Source organism: Barbus barbus (assembly GCF_936440315.1).
Source record: "Barbus barbus genome assembly, chromosome: 50".
NCBI classification, from domain to species: Eukaryota; Metazoa; Chordata; class Actinopteri; order Cypriniformes; family Cyprinidae; genus Barbus; species Barbus barbus.
This window is the reverse complement of record NC_136728.1, coordinates 12,633,888-12,651,226: the sequence shown is the minus strand read 5'-3', so window position 1 is coordinate 12,651,226 and position 17,339 is coordinate 12,633,888. Positions and strand designations below refer to the sequence as shown.

Here is a 17,339-nt window from a genome sequence, read left to right as displayed (position 1 = left end):
TATTCACACATGCACACACACCCCATTCTACTAGCTTTATAAATATTAATAGAGAAATTTATAATCCAAATTCACCAAAAGACAACTATAAAGTGTTTATTCCCTACATGCTTCAATATAAATTGCTGTTTTGCTTTACTTTAAAACTGCAGCTTGTCACACTATAACCACTACTTGTTGGAAAAAAATTACTTGTTACTGTAAAATGAGCTACTGTCATGCATGTAAGCTACTTTTAGTTAGCGACTTCTCAACACTGTCTTTAAGCAAAGACACACAACTTCAGAGTTCTAATGTGAACTTCTGGATTGGCAGATTAAAGCGGCACCATCTTTAGTACAACCCAAACAAGTGACTTCAGTCCAAGCAAGAGTTTATACTGTTCTCATTGGCATCCAGACAGAGGAACTGGCAAAGCACTTTAAGCCATATGTTCCACTGTTCATAATTACCTCTGTGTCTATACTGAATTTATTTCATAAGGTTACAGACAACCTCAGTTTCAGGATTTACAGAGAATTATTGTATAAGAAAAGAGGCAAGAGTAAATGAAAGGAGGTTTAGTAATGAATGGGATTTATAAATAGCATGGAAACCCCTCATGAGAACATTTACAGGAATTCAAATGTAATTCAGGTTTCTGTGGTTCAGCATGTTTAAGTATCAGATCATTTGTGATACTGAGAATCTTCACTGCTGTTGCTATTGGTACGATGGTTGGCCAGTGTCTAGGTCAGAGTCTAAAGGTCATAGAGTTAAAAAAAAATTAGGAAATAATTTCCTCATAAAGTCAGATAAATAATAAAACCAGTATGTATATACTTATTTTTTAAATATATTTAAATATTAAAATTAAATAGTAAAGTAGATATTCAGCCTATATATACATATATACATACACACACACACACACACACACACACACACACACACACATATATATATAAAACAAAAAGTCTAACTTTAAAGGTTAAAAATAAATAAATAAAAATAAATTCACAACATAAGAAAAATTAAGAACAATTTCAAAAACAAAATAACAAAACATACATAAGTAAAAGAAAACATAATAATGAAATATAAAATCAAAACGATAAGAATTTTGTCTTTAAATTAAAAAATAATTGAATACATCCAGTACACCACAAAACAACTCAGAAAAAAGTAAATACATTCAAAATTATAATAAAATTCTGATTTTAAATATAAATAAAAATGTATATTTTCTGTATGCCTAAACTGTAAATGTATGCAAGCATTGAACCAGAGCTAAGTCAAACATATCTAGCATTTTCTAAATGTGCAAGACATCTACTGTTGAAGGAGATATTAAAAGGCTGCAATATCTGAATCTAAACTACCACAACAAACAAAATACATGCAGACCTGAGGTTCACAGCTTGTGCAAAGGAACAACTGAAAAAGCCATCGTCAGCAACACCCGCTCCTGGTAAGACGTGTCCCTATATACACACACACACACACATGCATTATCACTTTACTGAAATAATGAGCCCTTAAAACAACACCCACCTCCGTGCTGTTACATGAAACTATGTGTATTTAGATACTTGTGGGAAATGTAGAAAAACTCAAAATGAAGCTGGAGTGATAAGATACAGTGAAATTATTTGATGCCAGGCACAGAAAGAAGGAAACAACAAGAATGTAAACACAACAAACAAGTGTCAAATCATGAAAAAACTGATATGAAGTGCAGCACAAGTGTCAAATCATGAAAAAACTCCATGTTCATTGATTATAATTAATCATTTCACTTCCGATCTGACATTAGAGTTAAAGCCTTTGTAACCACATAAACACATTTACTTTAAGTTCAACATCCTATAAGTATTAGCAGGTATGTTAGTATTTCATGCCACAAAACTTCATCACGTTACCAGCAGGTATTTCTTGGTTCATTGCATACTTCTTATATGTCCTTAAATGAAACTGAAACATTCAACCATGGATGCCAGAAAATAGCCAAATTCTTAGACAAACTGCTATCTTATTAGAGCAAGTGAGGCAAAGCAAACACACACCTATAGAGGTGCAAGTTGAAGGAAAAAATATGAATCAATTAGAGGAGAAAAACTGCACACTCACTTAAGCATAGGCTGTTTATTAACAAACGTTTCAGCTACTAGTCTTTTTCAAGGTAGTGCTGTCTTATGTCATAGCAGGACATTTTTTTAATAAAGAGTGGCTTGAAAAATCAGATACAGAAGCTATAAAAGCTGCAGTGTCAGCAAAACCTTTAACCAGCACTTACTTGAATGTATGCACAAGCTTTAGCCTATACGAAATCCATGGCCACCTGCAAACCAAACAAAACAGAGAAACAAACAATGATTACAGCGTTCTGTACGACTTCTTTCACAATCTAAACATGCTTCTGATGTTCTCAGCTGGCATATGAGGCTTCACGGTTTGGTTATGGCACTAAACTGTACAGCCCAATGGACCATAGTGAACGTATCTTCTTTTTTGTGGAAAATCCATGTCTTCCTCGCACTAAAATTGGTGGAATTCCCCTAATGGTGGCCAGTTTCAGAGGAGAACAACCCCACACTTCCATACCAGACTGGTTTTGTTACACTTAAAGAGTCTGGAAAGTGGAAAAAATAAAATAATAATAAATAAGTTTCAGCACAGTTGAGAAGCGTAAATGTGTATGAGTTCAACACTGTGAATAAATAACAGATATGGAAAAAGAGTAGGTTGTTAAGAGTACAAGAAGAGTGACTCAAAACAACAACCATCAAACCATCTCCAAAAGATTTAGACTTCATGCCGCCACATTTTACTTGAGAGATGCACATTTTTGCTTTTTCTTCTTCTTTTTGTTTTAAAAAAACAAAACAAAATGCATTTGAACCCTATAAGCTGAAAATCCCTGAAAACAGAATCTGTTTTATCACTGAATACAAATTCACCAAAAAGTTGTGCCACTTTAGCACAAAAACTTGCATTATAGACACTGTTTACAGATATATTCAACTCAATCTCCAATTATACAATTACAAGTTGACAGCTGAAATAAATAGCTATTTATAACCGCTATCATTATATACAGCCTACTGTTATTTTCTTTTAAAATTGTATGCAAGGGACAAATTTCACAATTAGATTCGATTTCTATTCACAAGCTTGCAATTAGATTCGATTCAATTACAATTTTGATTTGACTCGATTCAATATTGATTATTTTGAATATATATCAGGTACAGTACATGGCAAATTTTCTCAAGGAAAAACAAATCTCTCAACCAATGCTGTAAAATATACATGAGAGTCAGCTACTACTTTACAATTACATATTGGGGTTTAAAATTAACCGATTTGTATAGAAACACTTAAATTACACTCAATGAATTTAAAATTGCCAACTAACTTTACAAATAAATATTCCTACTCCAATTCGTTTTTTGAAATATAAACATTTAGGTAACACTTTACAATAAGGTTCATTAGTTAACTTTAGTTAACAACATTAGTAAACATGAACTAAGAATGAACAATACTTCTACAGCATTTATTAATCTTAGTTAATGTTAATTTCAGCATTTACTAATGCTTTATTAAAATCACAAGTTGTGTTTGTTAAAGTTAGCTAATGCTCTGTGAACTAACATGAATAAACAACGAACAACTGTATTTTCTGTATTATATAAATAATGTAATAAATGCATTGTTCATTGTTGGTTCATGTTAGTTAATACATTAACTAATGTTAATAAATGACACCTTATTGTAAAGTATTACTAACATTTAAATAGTGGCTGTCATAAAAACTTGACATACTTATTCAAACGTAAATTAAATACAGAAGAACAGTAAAATATTATAAGGAATATATCGAAACTGACTAACGAGTTTATAATCACGGAATATGTTTATTTTCTGAGGTAAATGTGACATGTGACAGAGTACGGATTTCGGTAAGTTGTACTCTTTCTTTTAACATACCTTCAGATGTTCATTCATGTTTATTTAATGCGGAAAAAGCTGAGGAGATGAAAAATAAAGTACAAAGCTTATTGCGATTTATTGGATGGGAGCCGCACTACAATATTCCGTTCATTAAATGAAAACAGGCTAGACTAATCTATTCTTGGGATTTAAGAATCAATGTTTATTCGTAAAAATGAGACTCGAATAAAATTGAGAAATCGATATGTAGCCCTTATAAGCAGTACTAGTCAGCATTTCTCTTTCCAGCTAACAGAGAAGCTAACGTTCTCTCAAAGTGAATAAAATTTGAGAGAATGTTAAATAGAATCTTCATTTAAAGTTATATTGTCTTTAAAAACATTCTGGAAATGCTAACACAAAAGTTTTGTTTATATATCTTTCAGAGAACATTCAAAAGTAATGTTCACATAATGATTGCTAAAATATACTGTTCCCTTAGCAGTTTCTCTAACATTTGCATAACCAAGAAACAATGTTCAGAGAAGTAATTTGCTAAATGTTCTTAGAACGTATTTTTCTTAGCTGGGTTCAGCACATTGGTTGATTGACAGGTGAGCAGACAGGTGAGTTTTTCAGTGCTGTCTGGACCCATCAAGACTTATTAGTCCAGCTCACCTGGGAGGAATGGAAAGAAAGTAGGCAGGAAAGAGCAAATGTGCCCCAGCACACGAGGAGGAAATAAGGGGTGAGGGGGAACCGGTTGCATCCCTAAAGCTACTGAGATGTGAAGTTGTCAAAACACATATTTCAATGTGAACAAAGTGAGCAAGAAGTACGCATACAAAGCGTGTGAATGGGCAGATGTCTGGAGCAGATCCCAGGCTTCAGACTCTCAGGAAACTCAGGAGATAAATGATGTGAGACTAAAGTTCTTCCATTGTTCCTTCTGCATTTTGAAGCAGCACTATTATCACCCAAAAAAATGTCTTTGAAACTTGAGTACTTAGTGTGCATGTGCCATTGAACCACGCTTCTAGGGGGCTTTCAATGAAAGCACCTGATTTGATAGTGAAAAGACAGATGAAGACAATTCCTTTTTCATTTATACATAACACAGGTGGTCAATTGTGAAAAGAGAATTGTTATTGATTCAATACTGAATCAAGTTCAGGTGCTAATGTGGTTGAAAAAAAACTGTAAGTAGTGTTTTGGATGTTACCAGTCGACAGCATTATGTGGCATAATAGTTTGGACGGATCTATAGTTTTTTAAATAATAATAATAAAAAGTTTACATATACTGTAATAAATAAATAAAAAACTGTTAATAAACTAGAGATTATTGGAGTACGTTTTACAAAAAAAAAATTCTACTTAGTCTTTCTACTTCAATTTTTTAAATGTAATAGTAATTTCTGAGTTTTTTTATTCTAAGGCACTTACATTGGAAGTAGTGAAACTAATAAGTGAAGTGACATTCAGCCAAGTATGGTGACCCATACTCGGAATTCGTGCTCTGCATTTAACCCATCCAACGTGCACACACACAGCAGTGAACACACACACACCGTGAACACACACCCAGAGCAGTGGGCAGCCATTTTATGCTGCAGCGCCCGGGGAGCAGTTGGGGGTTCGGTGCCTTGCTCAAGGGCACCTCAGTCGTGGTATTGAGGGTGGAGAGAGCGCTGGACATTCACTCCCCCCACCTACAATCCCTGCCGGCCCTAGACTCGAACCCGCAACCTTTGGATTACAAGACCGACTCTCTAACCATTAGGCCACGACTTCCCCGTAGAAGAACACATACATTAATTCTTCTGTTAAAAGGAACCCTCACATCCATGCCATCTCCTTTTGAACTTTTGCCATCTGGTCGGCGCTACAGAGCACTGAATACCAGGACAGTCAGGCACAAGAACAGTTTCTTTCCCCAGGCAATCTACCTCATGAATAGTTAAATGTTCTCGTGCAATAATCTTATTTATTCATCACCCAACATCCTAGTACATCCCTACATCTTATTTCTTATTTTTATTCTATTTCTATTATATTTTTGTCTATAGCACACCTGTACATACAATTCGTTATTATTATTACTTTATTTAATTTATTTTATTTTATTGTGGTTTATTTATATGTGTGTATATATATATATATATATATATATATATATATATATATATATATATATATATATATATGTGCATTTTATTCACATCTTATTTTTTATTATCTCTGTGTACTGGAAGCTGTGACAATAAAACCAATTCCTTGTATGTGCAAACATACTTGGCTATAAAGCTCTTTCTGATTCTGATTATATAGCCTAGTATCATTTGAGCCCTAAAGCTCTTTTAATTAACAATTTTTTGTCATTTTGGTGGTTATGGTGTTATTGCAGTGAAGTTGTAATGTTGGAAATAACTTTAGAAAGTTATTTACAATAGGTTAGTAGGCAATTTTGTTACACTGAAATTACGCTAACACACAACGCTATTTTAACATTTACATATTGGCCACATTCACGTGCATTGTAAGTGCTTAACTGCAACCCATACTGTTGCTTTTTAAAGTAAGTAACATTATGCCACAAATGCTTTCAATTAAGCTTAACTATACGATAGAACCCTGGAATATACCTTCAACTAGCTGAACCAGCAAGCCTTCTTAGATCGACCATTTCAAGCATGTTAATTGACACAAACGGTGCTGTCCCCTGTTAGGGACCGTCACTGTCAATTGCATAGAAGAGTATATGTGGTTTGTGTTTCATGTAGCACCGCTGTAGGTGTGGCATAAGTGCGTGTTTCTGCCTGAATGCTGACTTAGCGCTGAAATATCCGCACCCTCCTGTTACAGCAGATTACATGACTTATGGGGTTCCCACAGTCTGCGCACCACAAGAGATGTCTTTGACCTTCTGATAGATGTAAATGTTACTCTGTCGGTGTTAATGAAGCTTATAAGACAATGCATGATGTGGTTTTTTCACTTCTTGCTACACCACTTGGTGTGATGTGCATATGTGTGTGTGACTGCTGACTCATGCTTTTTGCTTGAGAAAAGCAGCATCTAGTTGCAGCAGCAAAGAATGTGACTGAAGGTTCTTCCACAACAAAGTTGGTCATCAACATTTGCTGTGTTTTTGTTAATGATGGGTATCAATCCTTGGTTTGATTCCAACAGTGCTTAATGATTCTGGTTGAATATTAATTTCTTAGAAGAAGCAATCATTTTTCTTAAATTATTTAAATTGGTGTGCATCTAAAAAAAAATTAATATCGTGAAAAAGTTCTCTTTTTTGTAACTTATTTCAAAAAGTGAAACTTTCATATATTCTAGATTCATTAAATGTCAAGTAAAACATTTCAAAAGTTTTTTTTGTTTTAATTTTGATGATTAAAGCTTACAGCTCACGAAAGTCAAAAATACAGTATCTCAATATATTAGAATATTTCCTAAGATCAATCAAAAAAAAAGGATTTGCAAAACAGAAAAGTTCTAGTGCTTTTAAGTATGTTCATTTATGCACTCAATACTTGGTTGGGGCTCCTTTAGCACAAACTCCAGCATCAGTGAGGTGTGGCATGGAAGCGATCAGCCTGTGGCTCTGCTGAGGCACTATTGAGCCTTCAGCTCATCTTTCTCTTGAAAATATCCCATACGGGATTCAGGTCAGGCATGTTGGCTGGCCAATCAAGTACAGTAATATCATGGTCAGCAAACCACTTGGAAGTGCTTTTGGCACTGTGAGCAGGTGCTAAAGTCTTGCTGGAAAAGGAAATCAGCATCTCATAAAGCTTGTCAGCAGATGAAAGCATAAAGTGCTCCAAAATCTCCTGGTAGACAGCTGCATTGATTTTGCACTTGATAAAACACAATGGACCAACACCAGCAGACGTCACGGCACCCCAAATCATCACTGACTTCGCAAACTTCACACTGGACTTCAAGCTTTGTTGCTTATTAGCATGCCTATTATTAACATATTGGCTGTTTATTAGAACTTATAAAGCACATATTCTGCACGACCATATTCTACATCCCTAATCCTATCCAATACCTAAACTTAAAGAGTAGTTCACTTTCAGAACATCTCATTTTCTCCTCCAACTTCAAAATCGTCCTACATCGCTGCAGAAGTATCGACCTAGTGTTTACAAAGTGAACATGCAAAGAAGGTTAATCGGCCTTCACAAAAAACGGTAAAACAGCAATGTAGTACAATTTTGAAGTTGGAGGAGAAAATGAGATGAGTTTTTCAACATACCCTAACTGTCATGAACCGGAACAAACAGAGTTCATGCAGAGCTAGATAAGATGAGCATTTGAGGTTAAAATGTATATAAATTGTAAAATTTTTTGAAAATTATCAATCTTTTCGCAAGAAAAGACTCTCCTTCCACGCCTGTTATCGTTTTGAGCCCTTTGATGCTACATTTAAACTGAATTTTGGAGGTTCAAATTCGGGGCACTGTAGAAGTCCATTATATGGAGAGAAATCCTGAAATGTTTTGCTAAAAAAACTATTTCTTTACCACTGAAGAAAAAAAGACATTAACATCTTGGATGACAAGGTGGTGAGTACATTATCTGTAAATTTTTGTAACTATTTTGTAACTATTAATAAGCAGCAAATTAGGAGTTTATTGAGGCAAACGTCGTAGTTAATGGTTTGTTAATAGCGAGAATTGGACTATAAAATAAAGTGTGAAAAAGAAAAATGACATAGCATGATTTAATTCATTAGCATTATTAAAATCACAAATATTATGTGATGTTATATTAAATATTATATTATATTAATTCTATGCTATTCTATAAATTTGAATTTAAAATGACTCACTGTCAAATAAACAACTAGTCAGTAAACTGTTACTGACTGAAAGTGGATACATCAGAAGCAATAACTTCACTCCAAATGATTCAGAAGAGTCAGAATGATTAAAGTATCATCTGAGTTTTTTTTTTATCCAACCGTTTCCAGATTTTCCAGATTTCATTTGTTTGTCACTATGACAACACTACTCGCACTTCATGTTTGATGCACCAGAAATAGCGGAAGAAAGCTGATGTTCAGGGAGTGTTAACAGAACTGAACATCATGAGAATCATATTGTTTCAGTTAAAAAAAAAAAAAAAATGGAATTGATTCAGTTTCAGTACCGATTCTTGATGGCCAACCATCATATTGGGTGCCCAAGATACTTAACACGGTTATTAACTAGCTTGACCGACCCCAAACTCACTAGTATAAACCAGCAGCATGGAAATTCATGCTGGTCCAAACTTTTTTTTTAGCAGGGTTTTTATTTAGCAGGGTTGTCAACCATGAGGGGAAACTTGCAAATGTGAAGACAAAAAGTCATTGCTCCTTTATCATGTTCTTCTCCAAACCTTTCATCTTAATACTGTCTTTGTTTCTGTCTGAAAAGAAAAAAGAGCTTTAACATAATGATTGGAATGTTGCTCTTTGTTTTGCGGGCGTGGTTAGAGCTGTTCACAAGTGTCATCCAGGTGGGCGTCAAAAGCGAGAGCTGGCATCAAGTCCAAACGCACCTCTTCAATGCCTCCAATCTCGCTTTTTAAACAAAATGCTTTGATATATGTATGGACAAAAAAAAGCTGAATAAACAAGTATGCAATACTGGAAGTACGGACAATGTCTTTGGTCTGTTCCCGCTCTGCCAGCGGGACGGTTTACCTTCCCATTTAGTGAGTATGTGGAGGATTAAGCCAGAATCACTTCCTCTGTCTTTGTGTCTTTGTCCATGTCTCTGTTTATATCCTGGGAGGACTTCAGAGCCATGTTTGTTCACAGCTGACAGTGTCACGCAGATGTTTCTTTGGCGGCAGCGCACGCTGATGGAACTGTTTCACCTTGTCAAGGGATGAAAAAGAGGGAGAGACAGCAAAAAAGACAGAGAGACACGGACTGAGACTGAATAGTCCAAGAAAAGCCATTCCTCTGCAGTTTTGTGGGGTTTCTTAAGAACTGAAAAACACTGGATACACAGAAGGGCGTCGTGCACCTCTTTTGGAGCTTGGTGGCCAGGCGAGATAAGACGTGGCCGAAGAAAATAAAAGCACTTTTCAAGTGTAAGTTTAAAAAGTTAGTTAGTTTGGACAAGGAGGAAATTCTCAGTGAATATGCATTTTTCACATTATTTTTGACGTGATTTTTGATGCACAGCTACTGTGCCAATCTATTTTTCCCCATCCATTTTATTATTTATTTTTATCTGTTTACGGTGTGAATTTATTTCTAATAGTCTTATTACATATTTAAATGACTTATTTTGCTAGATTTTATGATATGAGTATGCTAGATATGGAAAGATGAATCACAACACCAACTGTTAAACTGTGCCGGAAACCGCACATATTTCAAATGAATGGTTAAAAAACCATTTGTATTTGCTGCCATCAGGAAATTTGTATGGAAGCCTGTTTCCATCACAGAATAAAAAAGGTAAATGTAAATTTTTATCTCACAAAAATCAACAAAAATTTATAGCCGGAACTGCAAGATATGAACTCGCCATTCTGAGAGAAAAAAAAAAGTCAGAATTATGAGATATGACTTTCTCGCAATTCTCACTTTTTTCTCAGAATTCTGAATTTTTATTGAGTTTTGTTGTATGGAGTAAAGAATAAAAAGGTAGTTGTGACTGAGTTTATATCTCACAATTCTGATTTTTTAACTTGCAGTTGCAAGTTTTTTATTTCGCAATTCTGACTTTTTTCTCAGAATTGGGCATTTCCAACTTGGAATTCTGCATTTCTATTTCGCGATTGTGCATTTATCTCATAATTCTGAATTTAAATCTCATAATTGTGAAAAAGGTCTGAATTGTGAAATATAAACAAGGAATTAGAGAGAAAGTTTTAATTGTGAGATTAAGTTGCAATTATCTTTTTTTATTTTTTGAAACAAACTTCCATAAATTTTGAGACCCCTAATGAAAAAAAGCTGATCAGTGGAAGGTAAAACTCGATTGGATAGACCCAGTTTGGACATGCAAATCGATGATTTCTGTCATATTTCTTTTTTAGACAAAACAGATTTTTTTAAATTACAATAACACTTAACTTATCAGCATTAACCCTCTACTGCATGCATTTTGATGGTGCACGATAAAAAAATATTCCACATCATTTTTGGGTTTATTTGGGAACATTTTATTGATAAAACATTTTTTTTGACCACCCCCCATCCCAAAAATTTTTTTCGTTGCCTCAAGGCAACATTGTGCAACAATGGTAAAGAATTACGAAGGAAATTCTCCATTCACATATCATAAGACAAAGTTCAGAGAGCAATTCAAAATCACAAATCTGTCAAAAAATGTCAAGAAATCATTAAGTGAAAAGGGAAAAACACCTAAAACACATTGATATATTGCATTTGATCCAGACGTAGGTTTGTGTCGTGGTGCAAGGTTGGGAAACTCCAGTCCTGGAGGGCCACTGTCCTGCAGAGTTTAGCTCTAATCAACCCTAATCAAACACACATGCCTGTAGCTTTCTATTGATCTTAAAATGCATTCATTAGCTTGTTCTGATGTGTTTGATTAGGGTTGGAGCTAACTCTGCAGGACAGTGGCCCTCCAGGACCGAAGTTTCCCAGCCCTGATGTAGTGTGTCGTGTCATATCATGTACTTCATGGAATGAGATTTTAAGAAACTTCAACTTGTTAAACTTCAAGAAGCATTTATTCTCTGCTGTGAAACAGAGGTGCACATTACACTTTTTGCACATCACTTTGGGTGTTCCTTTGAACCCAGGAACCTTGCATCTTCCCTTTTTGTCACACATAATGGGAAATCCTGGTTAGGGATGGGAGCTGTGGACCCCTGCTTCCTTACCCCTTATTGTGCAATGTTGCCCTGAGGCAACGAAAAGAAAAACTGAATTTCTGAACATGCAAAATAAAATAAAAAAATCATAAAACCTGACAAATGTCTTCTCTACACCTTCATACACACACACATATTTTTTATGTTCATATAATTTTAAATAAGATTACTAAAGCAATTAATCTTGCCTTCTTCTCACGCCATGTGCTCCTGTGACCATGTGTCAGGATGTCCCACAGAATGTCCCAACAGGATGTCCCACCTTCAAATGGTGCTTGATAGTGACTCCCACACCTTATTGGACTGTTCTTTGATGAACTTATCACATTGAGAATCTGTGTAGCTGAAGTCTATGGTAGGACGCTCACATTTCTGGAAACACACACACACACCTTTGTAGGATCCATGCTGACTATCCAAATAAGCTTAAAGGATGTGCGTGTAGAATCCATATCAGTTCTTTGTCCTTGAGCACACATGAAGGCATGAATACTTTCTGTTTCTATTTCTACTTAAGTCCCAACCTGTAATGTTTTTAACCGTCAGGTGTGAAAAACTACAATTTTTTTATTTTAAATGTCCAAGTTCTGTGATCAGCCATGCTTTAAGTGCTCTCTCGTCCACCCACAGACACACAAACATACAAGTGGCAAAAACCAGGGGAGCGGCCCAATCAGGGGGGAGTGCATTCTTGCCATCTCCTCACTCAGAGCTAACACAACATGTGGCTTTGTGGCCCCCCTCACCGCCTGCTCTGTTTAAGAAGGCTTAATGGGACATAAACCATGCACTTTTGTGTTACAAAGCACTGGTTCCTCTTCAAGTACCAGCACTGACAGCCGGGTTCAGGTTGGAAAAATGATCAGGCAGGTTTGGGCAGGTCCTCTCTGGTGGAATCAGAACCCAGCACGTGAAGGTGCACTAGAAAAACCAAACTAGGGCAGAGAGGAAAAAGCTGGATAGACATATGAGATGATATAAAATTTCAATAAAAAAAAACTGATAAAATAATGGGGATAGTAAATGTAAACGACACAAGTTGGATATAAATCCAATTACCATAAATATTTGTTTCTACTTTAATATTTATTTAGTTATTTATGGATTTTCTATTTATTTATAATGCATATATTAGTTTATATATATATATATATATATACACACACACACACACACACATATATATATATATATATATATATTTTTTTTTTTTTTTTTTGAAAAGAAGTTTCTTTTGCACACCAAGGCTGAAAATATGGTGTAAAAACAGTAATATTACTACAAATATTTATAATATAATATTGTAATGTAATATTTCAATATTTATTTAGTTCTTTATTTATTATTTATATAAAAGCTGAAGTTTCAGCAGGAATTTATATGTATGTGTGTGTGTGTGTGTATAGTATACACTACCAGTCAAAAGTTTTTGAACATTAAGATTTTTAATGTTTTTTAAATAATTCTCTTCAGCTCACCAAGCCTGCATTTATTTGATCCAAAATACAGCAAAAGCAGTAATATTATGAAATATTTTTACTATTTAAAATAACTGCTTTCAAACAACATGTCATGTGACTATAACTTTACATGTTGGACACAGCCACTCTCACTATGAAAGCAACTCTTTGAATTATCTTTGAATAGTCTACTTTGCGTCATTTACCTCCAGTCAGAACATCTATAAAGTGTCTACTCTCTATTAACAAGACCACAAACCGTCACGACAACGCACACATAGATGTACACGGAGCGCAGCGAATGAAGCTGCTGTCAGTGTTGAACAGCTGCATGGACTTCTCTGGACCGGGCCCAGCCACCTCTGTCCCACAAAGAGCTGCTTGTGCCCTCTCAGTTCGGCTCGAGTCGACATGAAACACACACTCACAGGGCCAGGGTCAGACCCTGTTCTTTGTAAAGGGAGCTGTTGTCAGACCTCATTGGCAGACGGAAGAGTGGAGGTCAAATGTCAGCGGTACGGGGGGCAGGGTGAGGACTGAGGTGAGGCGAGTCTGTCCTGGGTTGCTGCACCTCAGAGTAGCTGACATGCTAATGCTAACCCTAGTGTGTGAAGTATACAATATAATTCTTGTTCTTTTAAACAGGAATAGTACTGGCAAATTTTTCACACAATATGCCAAAACTTGTCTTGTGCAACACATATACTCCCGGATTCATAGACAATGCTTAAAGGAATAGTTCACTCAAAAAATGAAAATTCTGTCATTAATTACTCACCCTCATGTCATTCCAAACCAGTAAGACTTTCATACATCTTCGGGACACAAATTACGATATTTTTGATGAAATCCAAGAGCTTTCTGACCCTGCATAGACAGCAAAGCAACTACCAAGTTCAAAGTTCAGGTACTCTTACTAACTTTTGCAGCTACAAATACATTGTTAAAACCATAGATATGTATAGGTAGATGCCTTATTAGCTGCTGTTTCTATGGGCCACTATACGTAACCGTCCGCCATATTGGAATAGTCAAAGCCGGTCAAGTTGCCTGTATGTCTGCAACCCTAGTTATGAATATCTATATCCGCAATAGACTTGAGTAGATGATTTTGCTAAATTAACACAATACAACAAGACGTAGCTGTTATCTATGCTGCCAGTGTAAAAAAATTTTTTTTAATGTGACTCAACCAATTTATACCACTTTCTATCTGCTTTGATTGTGTTTCTAGGCACAGCAGGTTGTTTTAGTCACTGATGCACATATTTACTGCATGTATATACCAGAAGACATGTCAGAGAGACATACATTTCAAAATAGCATACAGTACACGGTTTCAGTTTGAGACTGGTAGCAGAGGACCGCCTGTCCTTCAGCAGCGTTAAGGACAGTGGTTTGACATTTCTAGGTCACCGAGCCACTCGCTAAACAAACAGCTCGGAGATGCTAGGTGCTTCCCAGCACAGTGGCCGTACAGCATGACATACGGTGCTCTGGTCTGCGTAGAGTGGGACTTGTTGACAATGGTAAGGCAAACACAACCTATAACCTTTCCCACGGAGTCCCAGTAACCTGAAGATCATATAAAACAGTCCTGTTTCCACTAACTGTTACGCTAACTAGCATGTCCTTAGCTGCTGACTCATGATTGGCCCGTATCAAAGCACACTGTCTTTTCTCTCACTGTACAAGCTTTTCTCACACTTTTGGACGGTGCGAATCAACTCTGCGACCTTTGTGGCGTTTTAAATATTTATGTCCGTTACGTCAACAGGGTGTGCGTCTCCCGGGCCAGATGTGTTAGCTGCAGTGGTGGAGTGCCGCACTCAGAACGAGGCCGCACACATCACATGCAGTTTATTTTAGTCATTTCCTCTCTATCCTTCAGCTGTCTGTTAGGCTGACCACTCGCCCCTGCAGCTGTGGCCAATCCATAACCCCCCACTGCCCCCCCCCCCCCCCCCCCCTCTCACACACACACTTTTCTCCTTATCAGCACACTCCTGCCGACCCACAACTGTCCTCGGTGGGATGCCTCCTCCCGGCCCACCAGTACAGAGCCAGCGGGCTGCCAGATTTGTCACCTGTGGAAAGCGAGCACCTTTGCGGATTCGATCTGCTCAAGTGTGGCAGTGGTTTTGGCAGGGCGCACTGGCACGAGGACCAGGCAGATGCTGGGGACTTTATATTGTCAGTATCAGATCAGGACTACACTACTGTTCAAAAAGTTTTTTCTTTTATTTAGCAAGGATGCATTAAATTGATCAAAGGCGACAGTAAAGACATTTATAATGTCACAAAAGGTTTCATTTTTACATTAATGCGGTTCTTTTGAACTTTGTATTCATCAAAGAAATGTATTTCTGGTTTCCATTAAAACCTTAATAAGCAGAAAATGTAATAAAGTAATAGTAAGAAATAATGTAATAATAAAAAATGTCTCTTGAGCATCAAATCAGCATATTCGAATTTCTGGAGGATCTTGTGACACTGAAGACTGAAGGTATGGCTTAAAATTAAGTTTAGCTTCACAGGAATAAATAGTATTTTATAATACATCACAATAGAAAACTGTTGTTTTGAATGGTAATAATACTGCATTTCACAATGTTACTGTTTTGTATTTGTGATCAAATAAATGCAGCTTTGGTAAGTATAAGAGACTTCATTCAAAAACTTTACAAATCTTACGTTTTTAATGGTAGTGTACTTGTTCTGTCACTTTAAATTGGCAAAGTCTACTTAACTCCCCATTTCTCTTCTGTTTGTTTATTAACAAGCCAATCACATTCTTTTTTTAATTTGCTATAATTTATTATTATTATTATAATGTCTGATATCACCTTGGACCCTCCATGAGTCAAATCAACCATGATGTGCCTATGAAATTATATATACATGCTGATTTGTTTTGAGTTTAAAAGATGAATTTCTTCTGTCTCAGAGTAAAATAAAATAAAATAGCAACTGAAACTTTATTTCTCCTAAATGTGACTTTATATGTCATAATTGCAATTTTATTTCTTTATAACATTGTAACTCACAATTGCATCTTTATATCTTGTATTTGTAAATCTGTATCTCACAAATGTACTTTATTTCTTATTTTAATTTTAAACTTTATCTCACAATTAACTGTTTTATTTTATTTTTTCTTTGAGGCAGAAAGTGAAAAAGCTCAATATGTAATAACCTATTTCTGTTATTATTATCATTCCTTAAAGATGATAAAACATGAAAAAAGAAAGCTGGATACCTCAAGCATCCATTTATGCAAATGAGCAGATGTGGCAGCTGAAGAATCTGCCATGCAATTTGTGACGCAAGCCGTGCTGTTTTGCGATGCTGTAAACGCAAGAAACAAGCAAAGCATGTAGACACATACATGCGTACAATCACTGCCTCATTCAGCCGCCTGACAGTCAGAAGCATTGAAGCCCAGAGCTGCACAGGAAGTGGCTGGTATTTAAGTGGACATGCCAACCAGAACTGGTCCGGCTCATCCGTCAGCCCTTTATTTTCTGCCCTTATAATCGGCATGTCATTTCAGTATGTTGACTTCATTATATCTCAGCCTGATTTGCATGAAAAGCTCCTTTATGCTACTTGGCTGTTGGATTGGTGTTACTGCTGAGATCATCAGGACGATGGTATTCCAGTCGGTTTGGAAAGGTTACGCTGCGTTTTTATAAAAACCTTTAATAAAACAGTAGTTTGCTAAGCATTTATGAGTGCTTTGAGGAGATATATAGAGTATCAGTGTCACAGCTATGTTGTATATTTTAGTACAGCCTGAATGCTGTATTGACCAATCAGAAACCAGGACAGGATCAATCTGTTTTATAATGTGCTATAAAAATCATTCTAACATCAAACAGCAATGACAGTTAACAAACCCACAGTAAAACTGTTCCCCTGTTAATGAAGTAAATCGCTGGCATTCAGTTGTTCTTTAATCAAACTTAATTTCCAGTGTCTTGGAATTCATTTCTACAGAGGAATTTGCTTAATTTCGCCATTTTTAGCCTCAAAATAGCCGAATCCATCTCATCTGACTAAACCATGCCAGTTAAAGGTCAGCTATGCCCCACAAGCC

General features: G+C 36.0%; 1 long non-coding RNA gene across 1 annotated transcript in view; it reads right to left on the bottom strand.

Annotated features, from left to right (window-relative positions):
* LOC306868481 overlaps nucleotides 1-17,339 on the bottom strand; it is a 105,367-nt gene that overhangs the window by 1,417 nt on the left and 86,611 nt on the right. The window contains exons 2-3 of the long non-coding RNA XR_013784105.1: nucleotides 2,276-2,320; nucleotides 1,387-1,463 (exon numbers count right to left, since the gene is read on the bottom strand). This is a non-coding gene — a long non-coding RNA (uncharacterized lncRNA). The remainder of the gene's footprint in view (nucleotides 1-1,386; nucleotides 1,464-2,275; nucleotides 2,321-17,339) is intronic.